At 41.6% G+C, this 17739-nt stretch overlaps 1 long non-coding RNA gene across 1 annotated transcript; it reads left to right on the top strand.

Moving 5' to 3' along the window:
- Positions 1–1127: 1127 nt before the first annotated feature.
- On the top strand, positions 1128–2166 carry LOC110906260. Its single transcript, XR_002573783.2, has 3 exons — positions 1128–1600; positions 1679–1758; positions 1913–2166. It is a non-coding gene; the product is annotated as an uncharacterized LOC110906260 (long non-coding RNA).
- Positions 2167–17739: the final 15573 nt, after the last annotated feature.

Raw genomic sequence — 17739 nt, 5'->3', positions numbered from 1 at the left:
AAACGAGTGGTTCAGACGGATGGTTCAGTCGGTCGAGTGTCAAGGATCTTCAAGTGAGTCCTGCAACGGATGGGTTCAAATGACGTTGTAGGCATCGGCAAGTGGATCTGGAAGCTGATTTTGAACAAAGTCGCCAGACTTTGGGTGGAGAAGGGGGCGAATATTGGAAAAGTGCATCCAGGATCTGGTTGTTTTAGCAATTTGGGCAATCAGGTCTGGTTGTTTTTTCAAACGTTAAGCTCGGGAAGTTGTTGATGGAAAGAGGGATGATTGCGCCGGTGAACGAGGCGGTGGTTGCTCCGGCGTCGAGATTGTGTAGTATCATGAAATGAAGCACAAGTGTTTTAGTGGGATCAAATAAGACACCTCATCATGCTGCGCTAGAATAGGAGTGCCACATATCACAAAAACATAATTGAGTTAGTGATAAGTTAACGACGTGGTGACACAATACACTAAATTTTAAGTTGGGGGTGGTGGGCGTCAAAGTGATAATTGAGGGTGACAACGACCGATAGCCAATAATTAGGACTGATAAATCTAATAACCCTTATATATTTATGAAAAACGAAGTTATATAATGTGATGCTTTTATAATTATTAAAGATTATGCGTTTGAACCTTTATTAGGAAATGAGCTTAGGATACACCACAAGTATATGTATGGCCATGGTTGGAGAAAACATAGTTATACTCAATGTTATTATTGTTCAATCACATTTAAAGAAAAAAACCATTTAGTAAAATAAAATTGGTATTCCAATATCACCGTACATAAAGACTCATAACTAGCCATTCATTTCATCTCCAATTCAAACATTCAAGAAACTTACATAAAACGATCAAGAAATAACCATGATTCAATGTCCTCAATTCTACTATGCAACATCACACGTTAACTTGTGATTGAAACATCAACGACTAGCCTCAGTTGTGTGGACTTGCATGATAAAATCCTTAGGCCGAAAACAATACAACTCGTCATTAGCCCAAGAAAACCTTAGTGTGTCATCAAGAATGGCTCTGATCTTCAAATCTTCACTGCATTGATCGTATTCTTCAAGGACATATGCAAGATCCTCATCCGACCAGACATGAACTAATGAGTCAAGATCATCATGCGGCCAAGGGCGCAGCATGTAAGGGGCGGGGAGGGGGCGCGCGCCCCCCCGAACTTTTCGGTTAGTAGTGTTACGTATGTGTTTTTCGTATAGAAATTTTTAGGGATATACGTTTTCACCCCCCCAAATTTAAAAAAAAATATGTATATACGTGTTCGACCCCCTCGATTTTATAAATTTTTTTTTGTATATACGTATTCGACCCCCGGTTTTCTATTATGTAGCCCAAATAAAATACTTAATTAGCCCAAATCAATTTATTATACACCAAAATCATACAAGCCCAAAATAAAAGCCCACCATCCAAAAAAAAAACCCAAATTCAGTCCTGGTGGAATACGAGTATAACCAGTCGCACGCACAGAACAGAAGGGGGGAAAGAAACCCCAAATCGCTGCTGACCTGCTGTTGTTGTTCGAGTCCGAGGGCAGGGGTCTTGAACTTGCTCGATTTCTTCACGAATCACGGCTCATCCTCAGGTATGTGTGGTCTTGTACTTGTTCGACTTCTTCAATTATCTTTAGGTTTAATCTAGGACTTCAATTTATATGATTTAGGTTGAAATTGGGGGTGAATTTTAGCCCTAAACTTGTTGAAATTGTCAATCTTCGACGAATTCTTCTTGAATCTTCATAAGGTATGTGTTTTTAATCTTTAGGTTTAATTTAGGGTTGCAATATATGTGATTTTGGTTGACATTTGGGGTGAAATTAGGGCCGAATTTTTGCCCTAAACTTGTTAAATCTTTATGTTAACTTGAAATTTGGGGTGATTTGTTAATTTGTTATTAGATTATGCTATGGGATTGACCGGCTGCTGCTGTGCCTGCTCTTGTTCGACTGCAAGCTGCTGCGCTACTTGTTGTGGTCTTGTTTGACTTCTTCAATCTTCATAAGGTTAAAGGTATGTGTTTTTCTATCTTTAGGTTTAATTTAGGGCTACAATTTATGTGATTTAGGTTGAAATTAGGGGAGAATTTTAACCCTAAACTTGTTGAAATTAGGGGTAGAACTATAATTCTTCAGGCAGAAATTAGGGCAGAACTGTAACACCCCGTGTTTCTCCCAAAGGTCAAAGTCAAAGTCAAGAGTTGACTGTTATTGGAATTAAAGGTCAATAAAGATAAATTTTACTCTAGTTTCATTTTGATTTTCATATTATTTGGAGTAAGTGTTGTATAATCAAACTAATCGGCCGATAATCGAACTGTGAATCAACGACCGACTGTGAATGATAGGAAGTAACAATGCAATAAAGCTAGTCAATCAATAATCAAGCTAATCAAATCAATCATCGAACTCAAGTGTGGATAATTTTAATGCTTTTATACGTGTGTGTGTGCCTTACGTGTTACTTGTGCATGCTTACTTTATGTTAAGGTGTGTGGTGAATCAATCAAAATCAATCAAGAATCGAAGGATAATCAAACTCAATCGAAACCGACTTTGAAAATAGGTTGTAAGGATGCTTGTATGTTAGATATAGTAGTTGGGACTGAAAGTAATTTGAATAGAAACTCTATCCTACTCTACTCCTCAACTATCGAACTCGAAATATCAAAAATCGTCGCGAAACACTCAAAACCAGGCAAGCCGATCGAACAGGGCAACCTGATCGAACAGGCTAGCCGATCGAACAGGCTGTTCGATCGGGCAGCCGCTCGATCAGGGATGCTGTTCGATCAGCCAACCCTTTCCACTTTTGGAAGCCTATAAATAGGGCTGTCCTTGTCAAGCTTTCCACTTTTGGAAAAGCTCTGACCGACCAGCCTCTTCTTCTCACTAAATCTCAGATTTCTCTCAAACCTGTAAGTATTTCGCTCTAATCCTTGTACGTTTTTGTTCATTAATCGATTCTACATCTTTCTATCTTTCAAAACTTGGATTTCATCCATGAAATCACCAAGATCTAGGTGTTCTTGGGTGATGTCATCATGTGTTCTTCAAGAACACTAAGTTTTGACATCATTCCACCATGAATAGCTTAGATCTAACCGATTTCCACATAAATAACCTAAAATCTACCAAAGATCTTAACATTTCACGGTGGAAAAGGATTGGAAGATGGGTTTTCATCTATCTTTCAACTCTTTTACACTCAACCGGTGAAAACGAAGCTTGAACCGACTTATAAATCATTCTAAACAAACACATGGTTCAAGATCCGGGTTCTACCGCGAGATTTACCGATTACGAGTTAAACGTTGGACTTAGGTCCTGAAACGCCCCCTGACCGGACTTGGGTGATTCCAGCCGAGTCAGTGAGTCAAGTAGAGACTGAGGTTTTATGGTTCAACTCGTAGTCAAAATATCTCTAAAACATCAACAATTAACGGGAATAACCAAGTGTTAAGTGATAGGTTAACCGAATCGAGAAGCTGGCCGAACGGCTAGGCTGTTCGATCGAACAGCCCAACCGAACGACTACGCCAGCCGATCGACTAGGCTAATCGATCGACTAGCATCTGGACCCACAAACTCATGAGGTGTAGCATTGACAGGGTTCTGTTCGATCGATCGAGCCACTCGATTGTAAACATTACTCATCGAATCATGGGATACTACACCTCAACGCTAAACCTCTTCGAAACATTTGGATGTCACCCGATCGAGCATGCCACCCGATCGAGTGACAATTTGCCAAGTGTGCAATGCTAACCGATCGGTTGGACCAACCGATCGAACGGACTGTTCGATCGGCCAACTTGAAAGGTAATGCTGCAAAAACTTCAAAAGTACAAACCATCATACACAAACACATCCTTCACATCAAAGGAAGAAACAATCCACTTGAAGGAACCAGCCGATCGAGCCAGCCGGCCGATCGAACGGGACGTTCGAACGAACTTTAACCCAATCGAACAGCCCACTCGATCGAACAGCCGTCCGATCGAATGGTCTATCCGATCCAGTTTCCACTGTTCACTTTTTCCGCATTACTCATTGTATTGTTATCGAACTATTCAGGCTAACCTATTCTCAGTGCTCCTCTCAATCCACGATCAACCACTGTGAGTATACTCGATCCCTTTTTGCTTTCAGCACTTTTGGGTGTTACATACGTAATCTATCAAATTCACAAACAACACAAACTATTTGAACGCTAACCTACTTGCATGTAATACTTGATTAAATGATTGCTGTTTATTATGTTTACACGTGGAGTGCTATCTGCCTGCTTTAGCAACGTAGTACTATAGTTTGGACTCAGCACCCGTTCACACGGGGGTTGCTAAGGACAATTACTTGCATGGATTACGGTGGTAATCATGTATTGCGAACTGTCTCGGACAGTCAACTCGAAGTCGTTGGTATCGATGGTCCCATGTTGATAATTTACATGCATCGTTTGCCCTTGTGTACGTGCTTGGTTATGCGTAAACTTTTCGAACTTTATATGCTATATCAAACTTGTGTACTCACCTTTACATTATATGTATTGACTTTTATTTTAACGTATGTGACAGGTGTTTAAGCTACTAGCGTGCTAGGGAAGCGAGGCAATAATAAGCTTCTAGGAGCCTGTGACCTTAGGACAGTGTCCACATACCTGCTCCAGGGCCATAATTCTCTGTAGATCTTGTACTGGCACCTGTAGTCAGTAAGATCTACAGTTAGCCGTCTAGAAGTCTTAAAACAATATTTAATTCGGTCTGTAATAATTAAGGATTTGAGTTGTCGGAACAGTTCCCATATAGTTTAGTTGATTTCTATGATAACTTGTTATTATTTGGGACACGGTATGGGACGTGTTATATAACTGAATTGTATGATAGTTGTTATGGAAACTTCTGAACAATCTGTTTCGCTCAGTGCCGCGCCCCGATGATTCCGCCATCGGTTGGGGTGTGACAGATTGGTATCAGAGCCATAACTATAGGGAATTAGGTTAGACACGATCTAGTCCGGATCGCTGTCTTAGAGACCTAGACTATAGTTAGGAACCAAGAGACCAAGTTCATGTGCTTATTTTATGTTGTTCACTTCTATTCTATCATTACATCCGAACTCCGAGCCAAATTTTGTAGTTTGGACGGGATTAGGAGTGAAACCCGCGAATTCCTGCCTAAATTACAAATTTTTGCCAATTATTTTGTGCGATTTCTATCAACAAACGGGGGAGAATTATACCAAATCAGGGCTGAAACCCGTAATTTGATGAAAACTTTTCCCTAAATTTTCTTAAAACAAGGAAGAAATTGCTGAGCTAGGGGTGAAACCCTAACCTTGGCAGTTATTCCGACTTTATTTTATCTCACCAAGGCAATTGACGGACTCCAACGACCTGAACTCACGAGTACGGCCTAGAATGCGCATGCATAACGCCCAAGAATCGAGGCAGAAACATGTCCCCTAGAGTCAAAAGTGACGACAAGTCAACTGTGAATAGTTAAATTGCCATGGTTAGTCAAAGTCTAGTAGCCGCAGACAATCCATTTTCCGATTTTGAGTGTTGCTTTGTTGATTTTATATGATTTACCTGTTTACGTGTTTTAAGATTCGTTGATTGCTCCATTTGTTATCAATCTGCGTGACCTTTGTTGCTATCCTATCTCGATTCAAATCCCTGTTGATGTGATCTAAACGAAACCAGTATGCTATGCTACGCTATACGACTAAGATACAATGTGATGCTATCCGATATGCAAAACGAACGACACTCGACTTGTGGTTATAGGTTTCTGTTTTCTGACAGCCTCTGTGATAAAATTGCGTACGTGTTTAGGAAATTAAGTGCTCTATTTGCTTAATTGCTTATGTGCTCTAATTGCTTCTGTGCTTATGTGCCTCTATGATTATGTGCTTATGTGTTTATATGTGTTACGTGACGTGAGATGCGACGTGATTCTAAGCTTTAGTAAACTAAGACGTGCGAGATTCGAATTCGTTGTGTTGAGCCCTATGGCGATGTCTATTGCAGACCATGTCGTCATCATCAAGAACTCGCCAAAACCTTTCCCGTCAGGAAAAGAGAGACCGACGTCTCGCCAAGCTCATCTCAAGGTCTGTAGCGAAAGCTGTCAGCGAGGTGTACGAAAACACCAGCAAGTCGTCGGAAGAATCCCGAACCCTCACTGAATCCAGCAAAGCTCCGTTCAGTTTCAAGCAATTTAAGGCATGTGGACCGAAGGAGTTCACCGGTGAAGAGGGCCCTACAGGCTTATTTCACTGGTTTGACTCTGTGGAAGTTACCCTTCGTCAAAGCGGATGCCCGGATCATCTTCGAACTCTCAATGCTACCGGTGTCTTCCAGTCGCGGGCATTGGACTGGTGGACAGCCGAAAGGAATAAGCGCGGGAACGACGCTGCCTACGAGCTGACGTGGGAGGAACTGAAGGCTATCATGCTGGACGAGTTCTGTCCTCCCCACGAACGCCAAAAGTTGGAGGATGAGTTCTGGACCATCAAGCAGAAGGAGGGCGACAACGCTGGTCTCACCGCCCGTTTCAAACAACTGAGCATTATCTGTCCAGACCAGGTCAAGACTCCCGAGATGACCATCAAGAAATACATCCGTGCTCTTCCGGATTGTGTTGCAGATTTTGTGTTCGCCGCCAAACCCGCATCAATCGAGGAAACTTACCTACTCGCTGCCGAGATTAACGACAAGCGAGTTAAGGCTGGTGTCTGGGATAAGCCATCCAAGTCGTTGCATCAAGTTACTGCCGCATCAACCGACAACCCTGCTACTCAAGCCTCCAAGTCCTCGAGAAGAAGAAAGAAGAACAAGAGTTGCGCCGCCGCAACCAATGCTGCTCCTCTTCAGTCAGTACCGCCACAACAGCAACAACCACAGCGCACTGCGCCAGTGATTAATGCGCCGCCGGCTAAGCGTGCGTACACCGGCCCCCACCCACTCTGTGCTACATGTTCTTATCATCACCCGGTGGGTGTGGCCTGCCGTTACTGTGCCCACTGCAACGTTTACGGGCATTTCACTGCGAATTGCCGCTATGGTCCTCGTCAAACGCAAGCTCAAGCCGCTGTTAACCAAGCCCTGCTACCTGCTCCTCAAGCTCCTCAAGCTGCACAGGCCCCGGCAAACAATGTTCGGACCTGCTTTGCATGTGGTGACCCTAACCACTTCGCAAACCGGTGCCCGAACAGAGTGGTGAAACAAGAAGCCCAACAACCCCAGCAACAACAACAGCAGCCTCAACAACAAGCCGCTCACGCCAGAACTTTCAACATCAACGCACGCCAGGCTCAAGCTGATAACAACGTGGTCAATGGTACGTTCCTTGTGAATGGTATATATGCATCATGTTTGTTTGATACTGGAGCCGATAACTGCTTTGTGTCATTTGAATTTGAGAAGCTTCTTAGACGTAAGCGCTCTTATCTTTCGTCACCCTTCGAAGTAGAAGTCGCTACCGGAAGAACCATTGCTGTCAATTCTGTGCTCCGTGATTGTACTCTCGAGCTCAACAATCATATATTTCCGATTAATCTCATTCCAATGCAGCTCGGAAGTTTCGACGTCATAGTAGGCATGGACTTTCTTCGTGAAAACCATGCTGAAGTTGTGTGTTCCGATAAGATGATTCGTTTTGTGCTAGCTAGTGGTGATATTCTATGTGTTTATGGTGAAACTGCTGCAAAAGATCTCAAGCTCATGTCATGTCTTCAAGCTCGCAAATATCTCCGCAAGGAATATCGAGCCTTCTTGGCCAACATTGTTGTAGCAGAGACGGACAAGAAAAGGAAAGTTGAAGTCAAGGATGTCCCCGTTGTCCGAGAATTTCCTCAGGTGTTCCCTGATGATCTTCCTGGATTACCTCCAAGTCGTGATATCGACTTTCGAATCGACCTTATTCCAGGAGCCAACCCAGTGGCCAAAGCTCCGTATCGACTCGCTCCATCTGAGATGCGAGAACTCTCAAACCAACTCCAAGAGTTACTTAAAAAAAGGCTTCATTCGCCCGAGCACTTCTCCATGGGGCGCACCAGTCCTTTTCGTCAAAAAGAAGGACGGGTCGTTCCGAATGTGCATCGATTACCGGGAATTGAACAAGCTGACCATCAAGAACCGATACCCCTTACCAAGAATCGATGATCTGTTTGACCAATTACAAGGTGCTCAGTGTTTCTCCAAGATTGATCTACGTTCAGGCTACCATCAGTTGCGGATTCAAGAGGAAGACATACCCAAAACCGCTTTTCGAACCCGATACGGCCACTACGAATTTGTTGTCATGCCTTTTGGTTTGACCAACGCACCCGCGGTCTTTATGGATCTGATGAATCGCGTGTATAAACCGTTCTTAGACCGTTTCGTCATTGTATTTATCGACGATGTCCTGATCTATTCCAGATCGAGGGCCGAACATGCGCAGCATTTGCGATTGGTTCTCGAGTTGCTTCAGGGAAACCAACTCTACGCCAAGTTCTCCAAGTGTGAGTTCTGGTTGGAGGAAGTTCAATTTCTGGGTCACATTGTGAATAGTCGGGGTATACACGTTGATCCTGCAAAGATTGAGGCAGTCAAGGGATGGGTTACGCCAAAGAATCCGTCAGAAGTTCGCTCTTTTCTCGGATTAGCCGGTTACTACCGGCGATTCATCGAAGGGTTCTCAAAGATTGCTGTACCGCTTACCTCCCTTACTCATAAAGACAAGCCTTTTGTGTGGGGAACCGCGCAGGAGACTGCTTTCCAAACCCTCAAACACATGCTGTGCCATGCACCAGTTCTTACACTGCCGGACGGAAGCGATGACTTCGTTGTCTATTGTGATGCTTCAAACCTTGGACTTGGCTGTGTTCTCATGCAACGAGACAAGGTTATAGCTTACGCATCTCGACAGCTCAAAATCCACGAGAAGAACTATACAACCCATGATCTTGAACTAGGCGCAGTTGTCTTTGCCTTAAAGACTTGGCGACACTACCTGTATGGTACAAAGTGTACGATCTTCACCGATCACAAGAGCCTACAACATATCTTTAACCAGAGAGAACTCAATATGCGTCAACGCCGATGGGTAGAACTTCTCAACGATTACGACTTTGAGATCCGTTATCACCCAGGCAAGGCGAATGTAGTTGCAGACGCCCTCAGCAGAAAGAATTACGTGATAGGTGTTCGAAACATCCAGGCTCAGTATAACCTCGAAGCTCTCATCCGCGAAGCACAACACGCTTGCTTTAACGAGCGTACGTTGAAGAAAGAACGAATCTATCACGATGGAACTCAGCTCGTGAGCAAAGCCAACGGGATATTCTATTATCTGGACCGAATCTGGGTTCCGAGGAGGACAGATTTGCGAAAGATCATCATGAACGAAGCCCACAAATCCCGATATTCCATTCATCCCGGTGCGGACAAAATGTACCAGGACCTTCGCTACAAGTACTGGTGGCCTGGGATGAAAAGGGATATTGCTCTATATGTTGGTAGCTGTTTAACTTGTGCAAGAGTCAAGGCTGAACACCAAAGACCTTCAGGCTTACTCGAACAACCGCCGATACCCGTATGGAAGTGGGAAAACATAGCTATGGATTTCATAACTAAGCTTCCGACCACGCCATCAGGTCACGACAGTATCTGGGTTATAGTCGACCGTCTAACCAAATCAGCCCACTTTCTGCCAATACGAGAAGACTATAAGGTGGCCAAGTTAGCCCAAATCTACACCGACGAGATCATTAAGAATCATGGTACGCCTCGAGACATCATTTCTGATCGCGATGCTCGGTTTACATCGAGATTGTGGGAAACTTTTCAAGCAGCTCTTGGTACGACGCTGAATTTGAGTACCGCATTCCACCCGCAAACCGACGGGCAGACTGAAAGAACGATTCGTACTATTGAAGACATGCTCCGTGCGTGTGTTATCGATTTTGGTGGTAGTTGGAGCAAACACCTACCGTTGGTCGAATTTTCGTACAATAATAGCTATCACTCCAGCATCGAAATGGCACCTTTCGAAGCCTTGTATGGTAGGAGATGTCGCTCGCCTATTGTATGGCACGAGGTCGGTCATTCACAATTGACTGGGCCCGAGATTCTGCAAGAAACGACTGACAAGATCCACCAGATAAGGGAAAACTTGGTGAAGGCCCGGGACAGACAAAAGATGTACGCCGATAAACGACGCAAGCCCCGCGAATTTGCAGTTGGCGACTACGTACTCCTAAAGGTATCACCTTGGAGTTGTAACACCCCGTGTTTTTCCCAAAGGTCAAAGTCAAAGTCAAGAGTTGACTGTTATTGGAATTAAAGGTCAATAAAGATAAATTTTACTCTAGTTTCATTTTGATTTTCATATTATTTGGAGTAAGTGTTGTATAATCAAACTAATCGGCCGATAATCGAACTGTGAATCAACGACCGACTGTGAATGATAGGAAGTAACAATGCAATAAAGCTAGTCAATCAATAATCAAGCTAATCAAATCAATCATCGAACTCAAGTGTGGATAATTTTAATGCTTTTATACGTGTGTGTGTGCCTTACGTGTTACTTGTGCATGCTTACTTTATGTTAAGGTGTGTGGTGAATCAATCAAAATCAATCAAGAATCGAAGGATAATCAAACTCAATCGAAACCGACTTTGAAAATAGGTTGTAAGGATGCTTGTATGTTAGATATAGTAGTTGGGACTGAAAGTAATTTGAATAGAAACTCTATCCTACTCTACTCCTCAACTATCGAACTCGAAATATCAAAAATCGTCGCGAAACACTCAAAACCAGGCAAGCCGATCGAACAGGGCAACCTGATCGAACAGGCTAGCCGATCGAACAGGCTGTTCGATCGGGCAGCCGCTCGATCAGGGATGCTGTTCGATCAGCCAACCCTTTCCACTTTTGGAAGCCTATAAATAGGGCTGTCCTTGTCAAGCTTTCCACTTTTGGAAAAGCTCTGACCGACCAGCCTCTTCTTCTCACTAAATCTCAGATTTCTCTCAAACCTGTAAGTATTTCGCTCTAATCCTTGTACGTTTTTGTTCATTAATCGATTCTACATCTTTCTATCTTTCAAAACTTGGATTTCATCCATGAAATCACCAAGATCTAGGTGTTCTTGGGTGATGTCATCATGTGTTCTTCAAGAACACTAAGTTTTGACATCATTCCACCATGAATAGCTTAGATCTAACCGATTTCCACATAAATAACCTAAAATCTACCAAAGATCTTAACATTTCACGGTGGAAAAGGATTGGAAGATGGGTTTTCATCTATCTTTCAACTCTTTTACACTCAACCGGTGAAAACGAAGCTTGAACCGACTTATAAATCATTCTAAACAAACACATGGTTCAAGATCCGGGTTCTACCGCGAGATTTACCGATTACGAGTTAAACGTTGGACTTAGGTCCTGAAACGCCCCCTGACCGGACTTGGGTGATTCCAGCCGAGTCAGTGAGTCAAGTAGAGACTGAGGTTTTATGGTTCAACTCGTAGTCAAAATATCTCTAAAACATCAACAATTAACGGGAATAACCAAGTGTTAAGTGATAGGTTAACCGAATCGAGAAGCTGGCCGAACGGCTAGGCTGTTCGATCGAACAGCCCAACCGAACGACTACGCCAGCCGATCGACTAGGCTAATCGATCGACTAGCATCTGGACCCACAAACTCATGAGGTGTAGCATTGACAGGGTTCTGTTCGATCGATCGAGCCACTCGATTGTAAACATTACTCATCGAATCATGGGATACTACACCTCAACGCTAAACCTCTTCGAAACATTTGGATGTCACCCGATCGAGCATGCCACCCGATCGAGTGACAATTTGCCAAGTGTGCAATGCTAACCGATCGGTTGGACCAACCGATCGAACGGACTGTTCGATCGGCCAACTTGAAAGGTAATGCTGCAAAAACTTCAAAAGTACAAACCATCATACACAAACACATCCTTCACATCAAAGGAAGAAACAATCCACTTGAAGGAACCAGCCGATCGAGCCAGCCGGCCGATCGAACGGGACGTTCGAACGAACTTTAACCCAATCGAACAGCCCACTCGATCGAACAGCCGTCCGATCGAATGGTCTATCCGATCCAGTTTCCACTGTTCACTTTTTCCGCATTACTCATTGTATTGTTATCGAACTATTCAGGCTAACCTATTCTCAGTGCTCCTCTCAATCCACGATCAACCACTGTGAGTATACTCGATCCCTTTTTGCTTTCAGCACTTTTGGGTGTTACATACGTAATCTATCAAATTCACAAACAACACAAACTATTTGAACGCTAACCTACTTGCATGTAATACTTGATTAAATGATTGCTGTTTATTATGTTTACACGTGGAGTGCTATCTGCCTGCTTTAGCAACGTAGTACTATAGTTTGGACTCAGCACCCGTTCACACGGGGGTTGCTAAGGACAATTACTTGCATGGATTACGGTGGTAATCATGTATTGCGAACTGTCTCGGACAGTCAACTCGAAGTCGTTGGTATCGATGGTCCCATGTTGATAATTTACATGCATCGTTTGCCCTTGTGTACGTGCTTGGTTATGCGTAAACTTTTCGAACTTTATATGCTATATCAAACTTGTGTACTCACCTTTACATTATATGTATTGACTTTTATTTTAACGTATGTGACAGGTGTTTAAGCTACTAGCGTGCTAGGGAAGCGAGGCAATAATAAGCTTCTAGGAGCCTGTGACCTTAGGACAGTGTCCACATACCTGCTCCAGGGCCATAATTCTCTGTAGATCTTGTACTGGCACCTGTAGTCAGTAAGATCTACAGTTAGCCGTCTAGAAGTCTTAAAACAATATTTAATTCGGTCTGTAATAATTAAGGATTTGAGTTGTCGGAACAGTTCCCATATTGTTTAGTTGATTTCTATGATAACTTGTTATTATTTGGGACACGGTATGGGACGTGTTATATAACTGAATTGTATGATAGTTGTTATGGAAACTTCTGAACAATCTGTTTCGCTCAGTGCCGCGCCCCGATGATTCCGCCATCGGTTGGGGTGTGACAAGAACTGAATTTTAGCCCTAAACTTGTTGAAATTAGAGGTGAATTTTAGCCCTAAACTTGTGATTTAGGTAGAAATTAGGGGCAGAACTGAAATTAGGGCTGCAATTTATGTGATTTAGGTTGAAATTAGGGACAGAACTATAATTCTTCATCCAAGTGAACCGGGTACCCCACCTTCCTCTTCTTTTTAATGTTTTGGTGTCTTTGTTCAATTGTTTGTTAAACAATGTTTAAGTTTTAATGTTTGAGAACATTTTTTATTTGATATTAGCGTTTGACCCGACCCGAATCGAATTACCGACGTCCGACCCGAACATAGAAAATTTTTTTTAGGTCCGGTGCCTTCCGCCCCCCCAAACTTTTTTTCCAAGCTTTTCCACTGCATGCGGCAGCTTACACCTCAAACGCATAGACGGTCCACACACATCCCATAACTTTACGACAAGCTCCGTGTAAGTAGTACCACGGTCAACCTTCATAATCCCATTCGTGCCGCCTTCATATCGTAGTTTGCCACCGTTCTTACCGGGTGTGATCGTGCCGCCATAACCATAGTGGAATTTGATCTTCTTGTTGGAACTTGACGATGTTGTCATGGATGTTTAATGGTATGAAAAAATTTGGAGAATAATCACTCGTCTCTTTTGTGCGAGGGTTAATGTGCATGCACAAGTTATATATATTGAGTTGAAAACTATCCTAAACCTTTCCGGATAGATGTTATACTTAATAGGTTTTACATAATCTGATGCTTGATTTACAAGGAATCTAATTGTTTAAATAAAATAATATTTATATTTCGTACTTGTAATTTAAATTTTAAGATTACCCTAAGAAGTAGCTTATGGATCTTAATGGAACATAATATAAATTATTTTACCATAGTAAATAAGGGGACAAAACATTGCTATGTACATTTTTCCAAATTTAAAAAACAAATGAGGGGATATTGATAGTATTGAATACGTACCGTCTTATTTATTTATTTTTACTTGAGTTTTGATTTTAAATTTGTTGAAGTTATGCATGTTTTAAATTATATCCACAACAATTTTAATTTCACAAATGCCATTTTCTATTTGCTTGTAAATCTACATTTGTTATTGCATGCCATGCATTCACCACAATATGTTCCATGTACTGTGAGATTAAATATATAAATGTAATATTTAATCTTGTAGCCTATATAATCATTTATATTATATTAGATCAAAATATATTTATTAACCTATTAATAATTAGTTGGTAATTGTTGATGGACCATATTACCCTTATTAACTAATTGGGTTTCCTCCTGGGTGTATAAATAAGGGGCTTATTAGAGAGTTAAAGGGTTACACAGTTACACAATTACACAATCACAACCCTCATAACATCAAACAAATCGGCTCTCTCCCTAACCGAAATTACCCTACTTCGGTTTCATCACCATCATAATCTTACACCCTAAGGAGGAACCAGATCATCCTGACAATCATGTCGAACTCAATGGCTGCATCTCTGACTGGATTCTCTGCTGGCCTGTCTGCTGTAACAGGTATTATTCATGTTTTCCATTATGTTTAAACAGAACTGATCCAACATGTGGTATCAGAGCATATGTTGATAAACCAGTTCTGTTTTCGTATCCATTATTCTTGGATCAAAATCTGGAAAACGGAAGTTTTTTAAGCCTTAAAATCAAAAACTGTTTTCGGGTTGTTTGTGACCGAAATCCCTGTTTTCGGAAACTGTTAATTGATAAACCGACTCGAAATTATAAAGATTAAACTTATTATCACGAAATCCCTTAGAAAACCATTAAAATCAGGTTTCGGATTTCCAGATTATGTTCTTATTTTGTTAGGGTTCATCATAATGTTCTAAGAAAACTCGAAAATTCCCTAAGATTTGGAATATAATTTAGATTAGTGGGTGTTTTTCCTGTTTTTGATCTTATTTTTATCTAATAAAATTCCGAAAACTGTTAAAGAGATATCAGTTATTATTTTCGAAATATTTTGATAAGATTAGATCAGCATTAAAACAGGAAACATTATCCCACAATCCCTTAAATTTCGAGTTTTCAGTTATTATCACAAAACAGCTGTTAATGAGGTTGCTACTCGCAACCATGAGGTTGCTACTCGCAACCATAAGGTTGCGACTCGCAACCATAACGTGATTTATCGCAACCATGAGGTTGCTACTCGCAACCATGAGGTTGCTACTCGCAACCATGAGATTGCTACTCGCAACCATGAGGTTGCTACTCGCAACCATGAGGTTGCGACTCGCAACCATAACGTGATTAGTCGAGACTACGGTTGCGACTCGAAACCATAACAGCACAACTCGAGACTAAGGTTGCGACTCGAGACTAAGGTTGCGACTCGAGACTAAGGTTGCGACTCGAGACCATGACTCGAAATCTCAAAACTTAAGCTGTTTAAAAGTGAACTAAAAATTTTTGTTCGATCCGCGCTAACAGGTGGTTTGCTATTAAATACTTGGTTTTGTTAATACTTAATTCATTAATCAGAATCAGATAATTTTACAAAACCAAAATAGCTTTACTTGAATGAGCTTCTGATGTATTAATTCTGGCCAAAGCTGATTTAATACATCTATTTATTGTTCAAGTATTATAAAAGGCTATGTTAAGCATGCATTACAAACCTGAAATGTCTTAATTCTGGCCAAAGCTGATTTAATTCATTTATGTTTAGCATGCTTGACAAGTGCATAACTAAAGTGATTGTCTCATTTCTGGCCAAAGCTGATTTGTCACGATTGCTTTGCACACATACTTAAATGATTACACTTCTGGCCAAAGCTGATTTGTCTTCGTTTAAGTAGAATTTTTACTAAGTCTATTATTTTGATGTTAGTAATAGACATTATCACAGCTTCATAATTAAAATGGTCATTATTTATGCCTGCCTTAGTGTAACAAGCCCATTAGATCACATTAGGTTTTCTTCTTTTGTATCATAACTTGCTCATCTTATTTCCACTATCAGCACCCAATTGCGGGATTCCACCTTTGACTGGTGATAACTTTGCTGAATGGAAGGATGCTCTCATGCTTACGCTTGGGCTGCTGGACTTTGATTATGCCCTAAGAGAGAATAAGCCAGCGGACCTTACCGCCACCAGTACTGCTGCTGAGCAGATAGTCCATGATAAATGGACTAGGTGTAACCGCATGTCTCTCATGTTCATGAAGCAGTCCATTCATAACTCAATCAGAGGGGCCATTCCTGATTCTGAAAATGCTAAAACCTATCTGGCTTCTGTGGAGGATCAATTCAAGGGAACATCAAAAGCACACGCTAGCACTCTTATCCTCAAGCTGGTGACAACTAAGTATGATGGGAGGAGCGGCATTCGCGAACACATCATGATGATGCATGACATGGCCAATAAGCTGAAAGGCCTGGAGATGGAAATCAGTGATGGTTTTCTCGTTCACTTCATCATCACTTCGCTTCCTTCGTCCTATGAAGCTTTCAAGATCAATTACAACACTCAGAAGGACAAATGCACGATGAGTGAGCTGATCGCTATGTGCGTGCAGGAGGAAGAGCGTATGAAGATGGATCGCACTACTGATGTTGCTAACTTCACCACTTCCAGCTCAAAGAAGAGGAAGAACTCTTATCAAAGAAAGGATGCTTCTAAGGTTCAAAAGCCAAATCCAAATCCTAATACAAGTGCATCTTCCAGCTCTAAGAACTCCTTAGGCAAACCCTATTGCAAGTTCTGTAAGAAAACAGGACATAAGCAAAAGGAATGCCCTGACTTTAAGGAGTGGCTGGCTAAGAAAGGTAACGATTTTTTCATGATACTTGAGTCCTTTAATTTAAATGTTCCTGCTAATTCTTGGTGGTTTGATTCTGGTTCTATGGTTCATGTAACCAATTCACTTCAGGGATTCCTTACAATCCGGAAGCTGGGAAGAAACCAAAGAACACTTAAAGTTGGGGATGATCGGGAATTAGAAGTGAAGGCCATAGGAACATTACAATTATTTTTGAAAACTGGTTTATGTATTAAACTTTATGATACCTTATATGTTCCTGAGGTAACTCGGAACCTTGTATCAGGACCAAAGTTAGACATGGACGGTTTTGTAGTTTCTCATGGTCATCGCAAACTCTCTATTCTCTATGATTCCGTTGTTTATGGTACTGGCATTCTGGATGGTGGTCTCTATAGATTAGAACTCGATGATAATTTTTCCAAATCTTTGTTGTCATATAATATTAATGAATCACTCACAAAGATGGAAAAGAAACAAATTCGAGACTTAGAGACTTCATCTATGTTGTGGCATCAACGTTTAGGCCACATCTCAAGAGAACGATTAAATCGTCTCGTAAAGGATGAAGTCTTACCTCCTCTCGATTTCACTGATTTTGGAACATGTGTCAAATGTCTTAAAGGCAAAATGACATCAGCGAATAAGAAAGGTGCCACTAGGAGCTCTAATTTATTAGAACTCATTCACACTGACATTAGTGGTCCCTATCAAATCGCTGGCATCACAGGACATACTTCATTTATCACTTTCATTGATGATTATTCTCGTTACATGTACTTGTATCTTATAAAGGAAAAGTCTGAATCTCTTACAACTTTTCAAGATTATAAAGCTGAAGTTGAAAAGCAAT

Source organism: Helianthus annuus, chromosome 14 (assembly GCF_002127325.2).
Source record: "Helianthus annuus cultivar XRQ/B chromosome 14, HanXRQr2.0-SUNRISE, whole genome shotgun sequence".
In the NCBI taxonomy this organism is placed as follows: domain Eukaryota; kingdom Viridiplantae; phylum Streptophyta; class Magnoliopsida; order Asterales; family Asteraceae; genus Helianthus; species Helianthus annuus.
Note: the sequence above shows the minus strand (reverse complement) of the source record. Positions and strands in the feature narration are given on the sequence as shown.